The sequence below is a fragment of the Salvelinus sp. IW2-2015 genome, linkage group LG6.1, assembly GCF_002910315.2.
Source record: "Salvelinus sp. IW2-2015 linkage group LG6.1, ASM291031v2, whole genome shotgun sequence".
Taxonomy (NCBI): domain Eukaryota; kingdom Metazoa; phylum Chordata; class Actinopteri; order Salmoniformes; family Salmonidae; genus Salvelinus; species Salvelinus sp. IW2-2015.
This window is the reverse complement of record NC_036845.1, coordinates 13370279-13382705: the sequence shown is the minus strand read 5'-3', so window position 1 is coordinate 13382705 and position 12427 is coordinate 13370279. Positions and strand designations below refer to the sequence as shown.

The window sequence follows — 12427 nt, the reverse complement described above, 5'->3', positions numbered from 1 at the left end:
AAACAGTATCGTTGTACCAGTTCCAGTCGAGAGAAAATGAATAACGTTACAATGGCAATTGCTTTCGATTGTTCCTCTAACTACAGTAGGTTACATTGACACCAGGTATTCACGGCACGCGAACAGAACTGAATACGAAGTAGAGCAGCTGGAGTAATCAGGATAGATTAAAAGCGCACACGACGTAGACTGGATTTGACCAAAACRATTAAAACAGTTGATATTGACGTTTACGTTATTTATTATCATACATGGAAAGTCTATAGGTTACACTTAGCGTTTCGACATATAGCAATACGTTAATTTAATGCTCTGACTCCAAACGCGCATAGGGTTTTTCTCTTTATGGGCCATGTGCATGTGTTCATGTGGAATATCGGGTTATTAGGATGCGGCAATCGCTACGTGAAGGCATAACTTCACAAGGTAGCCACAGGGTGGCGATACATACCTGAGCATTCTTTGACTAGACTTACTGTCCCACTGAGTTTTAACGTCAGCTATGGGCTACAATCAATACGTTTTTAGTTATATAGTCAGTCAATGGTTTTAACTTTACGTTTGAAAAAAAGAGTGGTTCCAATGCAAGTATTCTATTATTTGTGTTATATTTTTATCATAAAGTATGAAATTATAAGGCAGGGAAGGAAATGCATCGTAATATTGGCCCATGATGCCACTATTGTGCTCAGGAAATTGGATCTCTTTGTAATTAAATTAGGTGTTCTTGGCAAACCAGCACTGGCTAGGCTCACTTTTGTTATTGTACAAAGACATAATGCAGTCCTATATTTTTCTAAATTAAATGTAATAACAGGCAAATAATAGTCAAATAGCTTCAAATAGCAATGAAGATCATTCTATTGTAGGCCACATGAAATGCTAGCTAGTCTGGGCAGTGTKTACTTTCAAGCACATTTGTTTGTTAAGATTGTAATCTTTTCTGTCAGTTATGTGGATCTCACACCAGCCATCTGCTGACTGGTTTAGGGGCAATTTGTGCAGCTGTTCCTCTGGTTCCTCTGAGGGTGATGCATGGATAGGTGTTGCTCCTCCTCCCTCCACTGGAGTCTGGACCATCTGTGGAAATGATGTCTAGGTGAGATACAGTATGGCATTATAAGCACCTACTGCAATATGGGATTATCATTTTACTCAGGGTTGTGTGTGGCTGCAGTGATACAGTGATTATAGTATTATATTAATATGAATTTAGTTAAAGTATTATAGATAATAAAGGAAATACGATTTTGGTCACTTTTCATTACAGTATTGTTAACATGCAATTTCACAACATGAAAATATAAAGTCCTTATAGAAACATGTTTTGTTTACTGTAGCAATAGGCACCACAACTTCCCCAAAAATCTTTTAATGTGTTTCCTTAAAACTAGCATGGCCTCCCTAATGAATTCTGGGATGGTATCACAGCACCCTGAGAGTTCCATTCCTGACTTCTGTTCTGACCTTAATTGTATGCTTTTCAAGTATGCTTTCCAAGTTGGATCGTGCTACGAGTGAGAAGTCACTTGGAACTCTAATGCAGACCTCTCACATCAATGCTGATTAAATAACAAGGCAGCTTTAATCTGTCGACTTTTGACCCCGACCAATCAGATCTCTCACCAACAAACCGTGCTGGAAATGATTGGAAGACAGTGATGCGTTCCACTGTACTCCTCACATATGTCAGCCAGGGTGGGGGGAAGAGTGTAAGAGAAGCCATATAGCTATTCTAACATAATGCCAGGCATGCACTGAGCATCCCACTGGGACTGAGTGCAGAGCATCAGAGGTTAGGAGTAGAGGTCGACCGATTAATTGGAATGGCCGATTAATTAGGGCCGATTTATATATATATTTTTACACCTTTTTTTAACTAGGCAAGTCAGATAAGAACACTTTCTTATTTTCAATGACAGCCTAGGAATGGTGGGTTAACTGCCTTGTTCAGGGGCAGAACGACAGATATTTACCTTGTCAGCTCAGGGATTCAATCTTGCAACCTTACGGTTAACTAGTCCAACGCTCTAACCACCTGCCTCACGAGGTGCTAGCTAGCATTAAACTTATCTTATAAAAAACAATCAATCAATCAATCATAATCACTAGTTATAACTACACATGGTTGCTGATATTACTAGTTTATCTAGCGTGTCCTGCGTTGCATATAATCGATGCAGTGCGCATTCGCGAAAAAGGACTGTCGTTGCTCCAACGTATACCTAACCATAAACATCAATGYCTTTCTTAAAATCAATACACAGAAGTATATATTTTTAAACCTGCATATTTAGCTAAAAGAAATCCAGGTTAGCAGGCAATATTAACCAGGTGAAATTGTGTCACTTCTCTTGCGTTCATTGCACGCAGTCAGGGTATATGCAACAGTTTGGGCCGCCTGGCTCATTGAGAACTAATTTGCCAGAATTCTACTTAAATTATGACATAACATTGAAGGTTGTCCTGATGTCCTGTTCCCATCCACATCATGGTCAAGTGACCTGACTATAGTAAGGCCTGAAGCTAATACGGAACGGTTGAAAAATCAAAATCGGTCGACCTCTAGTTAGGAGTACTATGGGATGTCCTGATGTCCTGTTCCCATCCACATCATGGTCATGTGACCTGTCATTTTGACAGCTTCAATCAATCACTCTTCTCACTTTTTGTGAATTAAAGGGTATAGGCTAATCTAATGTGTAATCAGGGCAGAGATTGGGGTAAAGATAGGAGTAGGACTGTTGTGGTCAATAAATACCAGCCTGTAGGACCTGTCCAAATGGCAGCTGGCCATCTCTGAAATAGACTGTGGCTGGCGACTATAGTAAGGCCTGAAGCTAAAGGCCAGGGACTCATCTGGTCTGATGAGATCATGATGGAGAGGGTTTGCAGTTGGCATGGCAATAGGTAGGCCTATCAGGGTTAGACGTATGGTGCAGTGTACAGTTTGGTAGTGTATGTTAGTCTATCTTGGTGTTACAATTTATGGTTTGCACAGACAGTGGTAAGGTTTCTCCATCTCAGTTTAACAGATTAATTTACAGCACTAACTTTCCTGAAAATATGTTACACCTTTTACTTCTCCCAAATGATTTATCAGTCTTTTATTGCACATGTATTAATTTAAAGTTGATACTGATAGCCTAATGGGTATTCAAGATGATACCCAAAATAAATACCTAAAAGTACAGTTCTACACAAGATTTACACATTTAAATTCAAGCCAGTGCTGCTTTAATTCAGAACAACACTTGAGTCATCCAAATGAATATCAAACAGTATCATTTTCATGGCCAATTATAGCCACGAGCTGCAGTACGTGTAGGCAGAGACATCTCGTGCACAGATCATTGCACCAACAATGTGGTGAGTATGGCGAAAATCTAAGTCGAATCCATATCAGTTTGGGAAGAAATCTATAGCGTCTATAAAAACGAAAAAACCCTTAAGATACCTTATATCATAATATGTCTTCAAATGCTTCCGTGGTTGGAAGAATTAATGAATGCCACGTCACAAACAGCATACGGCTCCATTGACATTCTAACGTCCACACTGAAGCAAAAGAGGAACCCCCTCTCTGAAGAGAATGGGGTACGCGAGAGGAGAGGGATGGATGCTCGAGAGGAGGGGGATGCTCGAGAGGAGGGGGATGCTCCAAGAAGGATGCTGTGTGGTAGGGTAGCGCTGTCGTACCACGTCAGCCTTGTGCACATAACAGGGTTAGGTTGTATTCTAAACTGGGTAGGTGACCACAGAACAATTTTCATAGACCGGATTTAACACCTTTATATTTTTTTGAACACGGTGACAACCTTAAGAGATAAATACAGTTAAGGTCAAGTGGAAAAACGCCAACCTTTTCTACCAAAGGTAAGGACGATTATAAGTCTTGGTTACATTTATTTCCCGCTTATTTCGTCATACTCGATGTTTATCAAGAGCATTTAGGGTAGTATTGCAATAATTGTGTTAAATAGCCTAGTCAATAGTTTCCCACGGCTGTCCACGGCGAGCTCCGGATGTTATTTTGAGCGATAGCAAGAACGCACAACCGATAGAAAATGACCCCCACCCCATCCCTTAATAGCCTGTTAGTGAAAGAGCCAGAGGAGAAGTCGACGTCTGTGAGTAAAATACAAGTGATATACATCTGTTTTTACAACAAAAACAACATATCTCCAAAGAACGAATAGCATTTCGAAAGCCACCAAATTTGTCCCGTGGTCTCGTGCGTAATAATGTAAACCTGCATCCCAGCTCCATCCCTGCGCTATCACATCTTAGCCATTATTACTATTGAAAACTGAGTTCTTCTCAAGCATGACATAACCTAGCTAAATATAGSCTGCAGTACGTGTACGTATAGTGGTGAAGACTCTTCCATAGTTTAGTTTATGGTTAAGTGGCGTTAATTTACATAATGACTCTCACCTTCGCCTCGCCCCTTCACCAGTCTGGACAGCTTGCATTTGATTTGATGGTTGGATATATTCACCCTGAACCATAAGGTATAGGCTACACACACTGTTGAGCATCAGTGAATGTGTTTAACATAGGCTATATGTAGACTGTTTATTTTGAGTTTTAAAAGAAGCGGCATAAACGGCTGCGACCTATTCATTACGCGTAGAACGCGATAAATGACCTTGCGCTCTGTGAACCTGAAGATGAACGAATCTTGCTTAGAACTAAACGAATTGACGAACTCTTATTTTCTTCCTTTCTATGTCATTGCAGTGTGGCGTTAGTTCTGCTACAATGACCTTGTCATTAAAAAACGTGACACATAACCCCATATGGTCGATTTTTGAAGGCAACGTCGGGTTGTCCCAGCGTCTATGAATGGATAGGTTACGGTTACTGATTGACACATTGGCCTGATAGAAAAGGCCTTCTGGGAAAAATATTTGATCTGATTGTAAAATTATTTTACAACAATTGACACCTATCTCTTTTACAATCCTTTATTCGCAATCACTGTTACATTTTGTTTACTAGGCTATAGCCATATAATGTTGTTACAATGTCCATGTGTTCTCACCTTGGATAGGATTAACTACAATATGGCCTTTACCAATAGAATGATAACATAATAAAATAAACATTTGTAGGCTAACACACTATTTATTAAGATCAATATGTGATTGGAAGATGCTTTGTGATTTACATCAGTTTATAATCTAATTGACTAGGCCTATGGATTGGATTACAGTGCTTGCCAAATAGTGACACCGTATTTACTACCCTCCCTTTCATTTGTTATGCTTGTTGTCAATCAAGTCCTGCTGTAGCTTGCAACGCCTGTTGGTGACTCAGATATAAACTCAGCAAATAAAGAAACGTCCTCTCACTGTCAACTGCGTTTATTTTCAGCAAACGTAACATGTGTAAATATTTGTATGAACATAACAAGATTCAACAACTGAGACATAAACTGAACAAGTTCCACAGACATGTGACTAACAGAAATAGAATAATGTGTCCCTGAACAAAGGGGGATCAAAATCAAAAATAACAGTCAGTATCTGGTGTGGCCCCCAGCTGCATTAAGTACTGCAGTGCATCTCCTCCTCATGGACTGCACCAGATTTGCCAGTTCTTGCTGTGAGATGTTACCCCACTCTTCCACCAAGGCACCTGCAAGTTCCTGAACATTTCTGGGGGGAATGGCCCTAGCCCTCATCCTCCGATCCAACAGGTCCCAGACGTGCTCAATGGGATTGAGATCCGGGCTCTTTGCTGGCCATGGTAGAATACTGACATTCCTGTCTTGCAGGAAATCGCGCACAGAACGAGCAGTATGGCTGGTTGCATTGTCATGCTGGAGGGTCATGTCAGGATGAGCCTGCAGGAAGGGTACCACATGAGGGAGGAGGATGTCTTCCCTGTAACACACAGCGTTGAGGTTGCCTGCAATGACAACAAGCTCAAACCGATGATGCTGTGACACACCACCCCAGACCATGACGGACCCTCCACCTCCAAATCGATCCCGCTCCAGAGTACAGGCCTCGGTGTAACGCTCATGCCTTCGACGATAATCTCGAATCCGACCATCRCCCAACCATCACCCCTGGTGTGACAAAACTGCGACTCGTCAGTGAAGAGTACTTTTTGCCAGTCTTGTCCAGCGACGGGTTTGTGCCCATAGGCGTTGTTGCCGGTGATGTCTGGTGAGGACCTACCTTACAACAGGCCTACAAGCCCTCAGTCCAGCCTCTCTCAGCCTATTACAGTCTGAGCACTGATGGAGGGATTGTGCTTTCCTGGTGGAACTCGGCAGCCATCCTGTACCTTTTCCGCAGGTGTGATGTTCGGATGTACCGATCCTGTGCAGGTGTTGTTACACGATCAGCTTTCCGTCCTGTCTCCCTGTAGCGCTGTCTTAGGCGTCTCACAGTACGGACATTGCAATTTTTTGCCCAGGCCACATGTGCAGTCCTCATGCCTCCTTTCAACATGCCTAACACGGAACCCAAACCGGCTGCGCAAGTGCGACATCGTGCGACATCRTGCGACATCGTGCATACATTTATTTTGTCCCCCTACACCAAACGCGATCACGACACACAGGTTAAAATATCAAAACAAACTCTGAACCAATTACATTAATTTGGGGACAGGTCGAAAAGCATTAAACTTTTATGGCAATTTAGCTAGTTAGCTTGCACTTGCTAGCTAATTTGTCCTATTTAGCTACCTTGCTGTTGCTAGCTAATTTGTCCTGGGATATAAACATTAGGTTGTTATTTTACCTGAAATGCACAAGGTCCTCTACTCCTGCACAAGGTCCTCTACTCCTCTACTCAGCATGGGAAACAGTGTTTAACCCTTTACAATGAAGATCTGTGAAATTATTTGGATTTTTTTACGAATTATCTTTGAAAGACAGGGTCCTGAAAAAAGGACGTTTCTTTTTTGGCTGAGTTTATAAATTTATGTTTTTCTCTAACCTTGCAGTAATTCCTCCGTCAGTCTCTTGGCTGATTCACTACTCTTCTGATGCTGCAATACTCATTGTAGTGTAACCTTGAGAGATTACTTCTGAAAGGTGTGTGTACTGTAGAGTACAGGGTAAAACAGAATACATTGAGAATGGCATGGCAGTTCAGGTTGGTGACAGTTACAGTCATGCCCATGATGATACATTCCTCTTCAATGCATAACCTTCATTGAAGTTTTGATATTACTCCCTCTGTTGTTCGTGCTTGTTCAACAACCCGTTGAGGCCAGATGAGCCATTTCTAAAGTGGCGTTAAAGGCAGTATTCATTAAATACAGTGGCTGTTTGGGCTCCTTGAGCAGTGATGTGGCACAGAAGTACAATCAAGTACATCAAGTACCAGCAAGCTTGACAAACTGGGGAAGTATTGAGACACAAGGGGCTCTGGATCCAGCTCTGGGTGGCTATACTAAAGGAGAGTTGGTCTAATCGTACAATAACAATATAATGGAGGTTATCCATTGAAGAGGGACGGTATCATGGATATGCGACAGCAGCTCCAGCCTCCACAGTTAGCCAGACGACAGGGAAGGGAGCTGGACAGTTTGGTGTTCTTATTTTCTGCCTGCTACCTCTGCTGATTAGGGTGTGCTCTGAGCTGTCCTCAAAGATGAGCCTTGTCACAAAGTTACAACTTGACTCCATGGTGGCTGTGAGCACTGTGAGCACTGTGGCTTACTGCATTACCATAACACATCCTGAAACAGACCAGCAACACAGACATTCAACTCATTCTCATCCACCAGTATCCAATATATATCGTTGAGATCACTTGATCAGTGCAGGTGTTGCTAAATTTAGACAGTCCACTTCCATCACCACCTAGCAACCCAGAAACACAGGCCATTTACATTTCCACTTTCTTATAGATTGACTGTACAACTGAGAGATAATCAATGCCTTTTTTCTGTGTCTCGACGGAGTTCTCAAAGCACATTACCATCAGTCTTCCACTGACAGCACATTTGCTTTTAATCTGCCATAAGGGGTATCTACCTCAGAGGAATGTAATGTTGTAAACCAAACTGTCAAGCGGTAGCAAAACAAATAGCCTCAGTGCACGCAGTAGGAAAAGAAGAGCAAACCTTGTAGCTGTATAGTAGMAATTTCAAACGCTTCACATTGGCTAAATTTGTAACAGCAACAAATGGTATTAAGCCAATGCATAACACTGAGAATGGAGAGCTTGCCATAGTTTCTACAGAATGCAGTGGTGAGGATATCTGCATAGAGAGTACCCCAGTCCCCAGCATCATAATCTTCTCCTCCCATAATCCCTGCAGTATATTCTTGGGTTCTGTTAGAGAAATCCCCTTCTCCTCTCTGGTATTTCACTGCAGTGTACAATTTCCTGTTTGTAAGATTCCCTTTCTCCATCAAGGACATTTTATACTTTCCTCTCCAACCTTTCACAATTGTCACATCCAGCACACATAGTCACGATTTTTTCATATTTCAGTTGAAAGCCGGGCATTATTGTGTTAGCATCTACACCTGCTGCTACATTTGAAACAGTAGATTGACTACAACATTGTTGTTATGAGTCAGGAAACGACCATGAAAATTGTAAAAACCCTCTACATATCTATTATTTCATACGTAGGCRTTACCACTCAGGCATTACAGTAGGTATAATCAAATGCCAATAGCTTCTATTAGAGAATCAGAGCCTCCGTTTAAAGGTGGACAGGAGTGGTACAAAGTAGTTCCCCTTGACATGGATACCACCATCATCAAATTCAAGTACTGTACTGTTAAAACCTATGGACTGTTACATCATTGAGGGGTATACAAGCTCATTGAGTTGTCTCCCTCTGCATATATCACCCATTTCATTCCCTTGTTGCCTCTCAAAACCGACATGAAGAAGCCCTCTCAAATTGTACAATATTGTGTATATTCAACTATTCTGTAGCAAGGGCAACTTCCACAGATGCTTATAATAACATTTTTCATTATCGGCACTGGGAATGCATCCACAGCTGTTTTTTCTTTGAATATCCATATAGCAGTGTAGGGAACTAAAATGGATGCTGGGATGACATGTTGTTTGACATGGTGTTGCTAACTGCTGTAGTGAGCCAAGGTTGACTACGCACACTGAGAGGTTCCACCCAGGGAATGATGACAGTGATGACATGACTCATGTTGGGCTTCGCCCTTTCCAGAGGGGACCTCTCTCTCTCTTTCTCTGCAGAACCATGCATACTGTCTGGGTGAGTGGAGCTACTGTATGAGCCATGAAAGGAGTGTGTTTACGCACATCCAAACATGGCATTGGAGCTGGACAGAAAGGAACAGCTAAATAAATAGATATTGTCTACTCTCTGTTTGCTKCTCCTGCTGAACAGCCTCTCATCATCCTCTCTCAGGTATACCTCCACCCTGCAATGCCCAACCCAGGAGTTTCTAGCCTGTGCAGTGTTCAGGCAGCAGTGACACAATGTAATCAAATAAAGAAATACATTTCCTTTGGGTCTCTTTCTAGGTACAGTACCCGTCAAAAGTTTGGACACACCTACTCATTCAATGGTTTTTCTTGATTTCACAATTTTGTACATTGTAGAATAATAGTGAAGACATCAAAACTATGAAAAAACACATATGGAATCATGTAGTAACCAAAAAAGTATTCACCCTTTGCCTTGATGACAGCTTTGCACACTCCTGGCATTCTCTCAACCAGCTTCACGAGGAATGCTTTCCCAACAGTCTTGAAGGAGTTCCCACATATGCTGAGCACTTGTTGGCTGCTTTTCCTTCACTGTGCGGTCCAACTCATCCCAAACCATCTCAATTGGGTTGAGGTCTGGTGATTGTGGAGGCCAGCTTATCTGATGCAGCACTCCATCACTCTCATTCTTGGTCAAATAGCCCTTACAGCCTGGAGGTCATTGTCCTGTTGAAAAAAAAAATGACAATCCCACTAAGTGCAAACCAGATGTGACGGTGTATCGCTGCAGAATGCTGTGGTAGCCATGCTGACTAAGTGTGCCTTTGAGTTCTAAATAAGCATCCCCACACCTCCTCCTCCATGCTTCACGGTGGGAACCACACATGCAGAGATCCTCCGTTCACCTACTCTCACAAAGACAAGGCGGTTGGAACCAAACATTTCAAATTTGGACTCCTCAGACCAGAGGACAGATTTCCACCGGTCTAATGTCCATTGCTCGTGTTTCTTGGCCAAAGCAAGTCTATTCTTCTCATTGGTGTCCTTTAGTAGTGGTTTCTTTGCACCAATTTGACCATGGTCTGATTCACACAGTCTCCTCTGAACAGTTGATGTTGAGATGTGTCTGTTACTTGAAATCTGTGAAGCATTTATTTGGGCTGCAATCTGAGGTGCAGTTAACTCTAATGAACTTATCCTCTGCAGCAGAGGTAACTCTGGGTCTTCCTTTCCTGTGGCGGTCCTCATGAGGGCCGGTATCATCATTGCGCTTGATGGTTTTTGCAACTACACTTGAGGAAACTTTCAAAGTTCTTGACATTTTCCGTATTGACTGATCATCATGTCTTTAAGGATCGGACCCTTTTTTCAATTTTCGCCTAAAATGACATACCCAAATCTAAAACTGCCTGTAGCTCAGGACCTGAAGCAAGGATATGCATAATCTTCATACAATTTGAAAGTAAGCACTTTAAAGTTTGTGGAAATGTAAAATGAATGTAGGAGAATATAACATATTAGATCTGGTAAAAGATAATACAAAGAAAAAAACATGCATATTTTTGTTTTTGTTTTGTTCCACCATCTTTGAAATGCAAGAGAAAGGCCAAAATGTAATATTCCAGGTTAGGCCCAATTTATAGATGGCAGAAGTGTATGTGAAAAGTGTTAGACTGATTCAATGAACCATTGCATTTCTGTTCAAAATGTTGTATATAGACTGCCAAAATGTGCCTAATTGGTTTATTAATACGTTTTCAAGTTCATAACTGTGTACWCTCCTCAAACAATAGCATGGTATTCTTTCACTGTAATAGCTACTGTAAATTGGACAGTGCAGTTAGATTAACTAGAATTTAAGCTTTCTGCCCATATCAGATATGTCTATGTCCTGGGAAATGTTCTTGTTACTTACAACCTCATGCTAATCACATTAGCCTACGTTAGCTCAACCATCAAACGGGGCGGACATCGATCCCATAGAGGTTAAGGTAATGATGAACTGTCGTTTCTATTTGCTTATTTGAGCTGTTCTTGCCATAATATGGACTTGGTCTTTTACCAAATAGGTCTATCTTCTGTATACCACCCCTACCTTGTCATAACACAACTGATTGGTTCAAACCCTTCAAGAAAGAAAGAAATTCCACAAATTCACTTTTAACAAGGCACACCTATTAATTGAAATGCATTCCAGGTGACTACCTCATAAAGCTGGTTGAGAGAATGCCAAGCGTGTGCAAAGCTGTCATCAAGGCAAATGGTGGCTACTTTGAAGAATCTCAAATATAAAATATATTTGGATTTGTTTAACACTTTTTTAGTTACTATATGATTCCATATGTGTTATGTCATAGTTTTGATGTCTTCGCTATTATTCTACAATGTAGAAAATAGTAAAAATAAAGAAAATCCTTGAATGAGTAGGTGTGTACAAACTTTTGCCGGGTACTGTATATCGCCCACATTGTTGTAGACTACTGTAAACTGAATACATTTGACCAATGTCCTGTTGGTGGGAGTTTATCACCTCACGCGCCCATACATCATCACTGAGGGATGACTTGGCCGCTGCACCCCTGTCCTTATGCCCAGAAAACCAGGCATGAATAATGGATGGGTGTTTCGATCGCTCCAGGCAACCCCTGGACGCTTAGACCAGAGCAGCCAATAACTGATGGATGTTTCGACTAGACCAGGCCACCCCTGGACTCTCAGACCAGAGCAGCAGATATCTGAATAATGGGATAGAAAAAAGGAACTGAGTCATAACTTAGCTGTCTAAGTAGATCATATTTTGAAAGTTACTGTAATAACCTCACCTCACCTCACCCTTCCCTATTTTCCACAACTTTCCTTTTTAATATGATACGCTTTTCTCTCCTTTCTTTGCAGTTTGTGGTAGATTGACATTAAATAAAAAGGTGTGTGAGTGCGTGCGTGCGTGCGTGCGTGCGTGCGTGCGTGCGTGCGTGCGTGCGTGCGTGCGAGCGAGCTTGTATGTATGTCCTCAAGGGATTTCCAAGGCTCTCTACCTGTCTGCCTTACCTCAACAGAGCACTCTATTGTCTACCTAGACTTATTCCTTGAGGGCAATTCAATGACTTTATTTCCTAGACAGACTCTGTCTAGTCTATCATGTTGTAGAGTATTCTCAAAACTGCAACTCATGCAACTTCCGCTTGGAATTAGAATAAGTGAAATGGTATTGGTTTAACCTCTGGTCTTTYAGAGCGGCACCTCAA

At 41.7% G+C, this 12427-nt stretch overlaps 1 protein-coding gene across 1 annotated transcript in view; it reads left to right on the top strand.

The window, feature by feature from the left end:
- Nucleotides 1–3616: 3616 nt before the first annotated feature.
- Nucleotides 3617–12427, top strand: part of LOC111964727 (synaptic vesicle glycoprotein 2A) — a 47881-nt gene continuing 39070 nt past the window's right edge. Inside the window, exon 1 of the mRNA XM_023988556.2 lies at nt 3617–3876. The gene's annotated coding sequence lies outside the window, so the exon portion shown is untranslated. The remainder of the gene's footprint in view (nt 3877–12427) is intronic.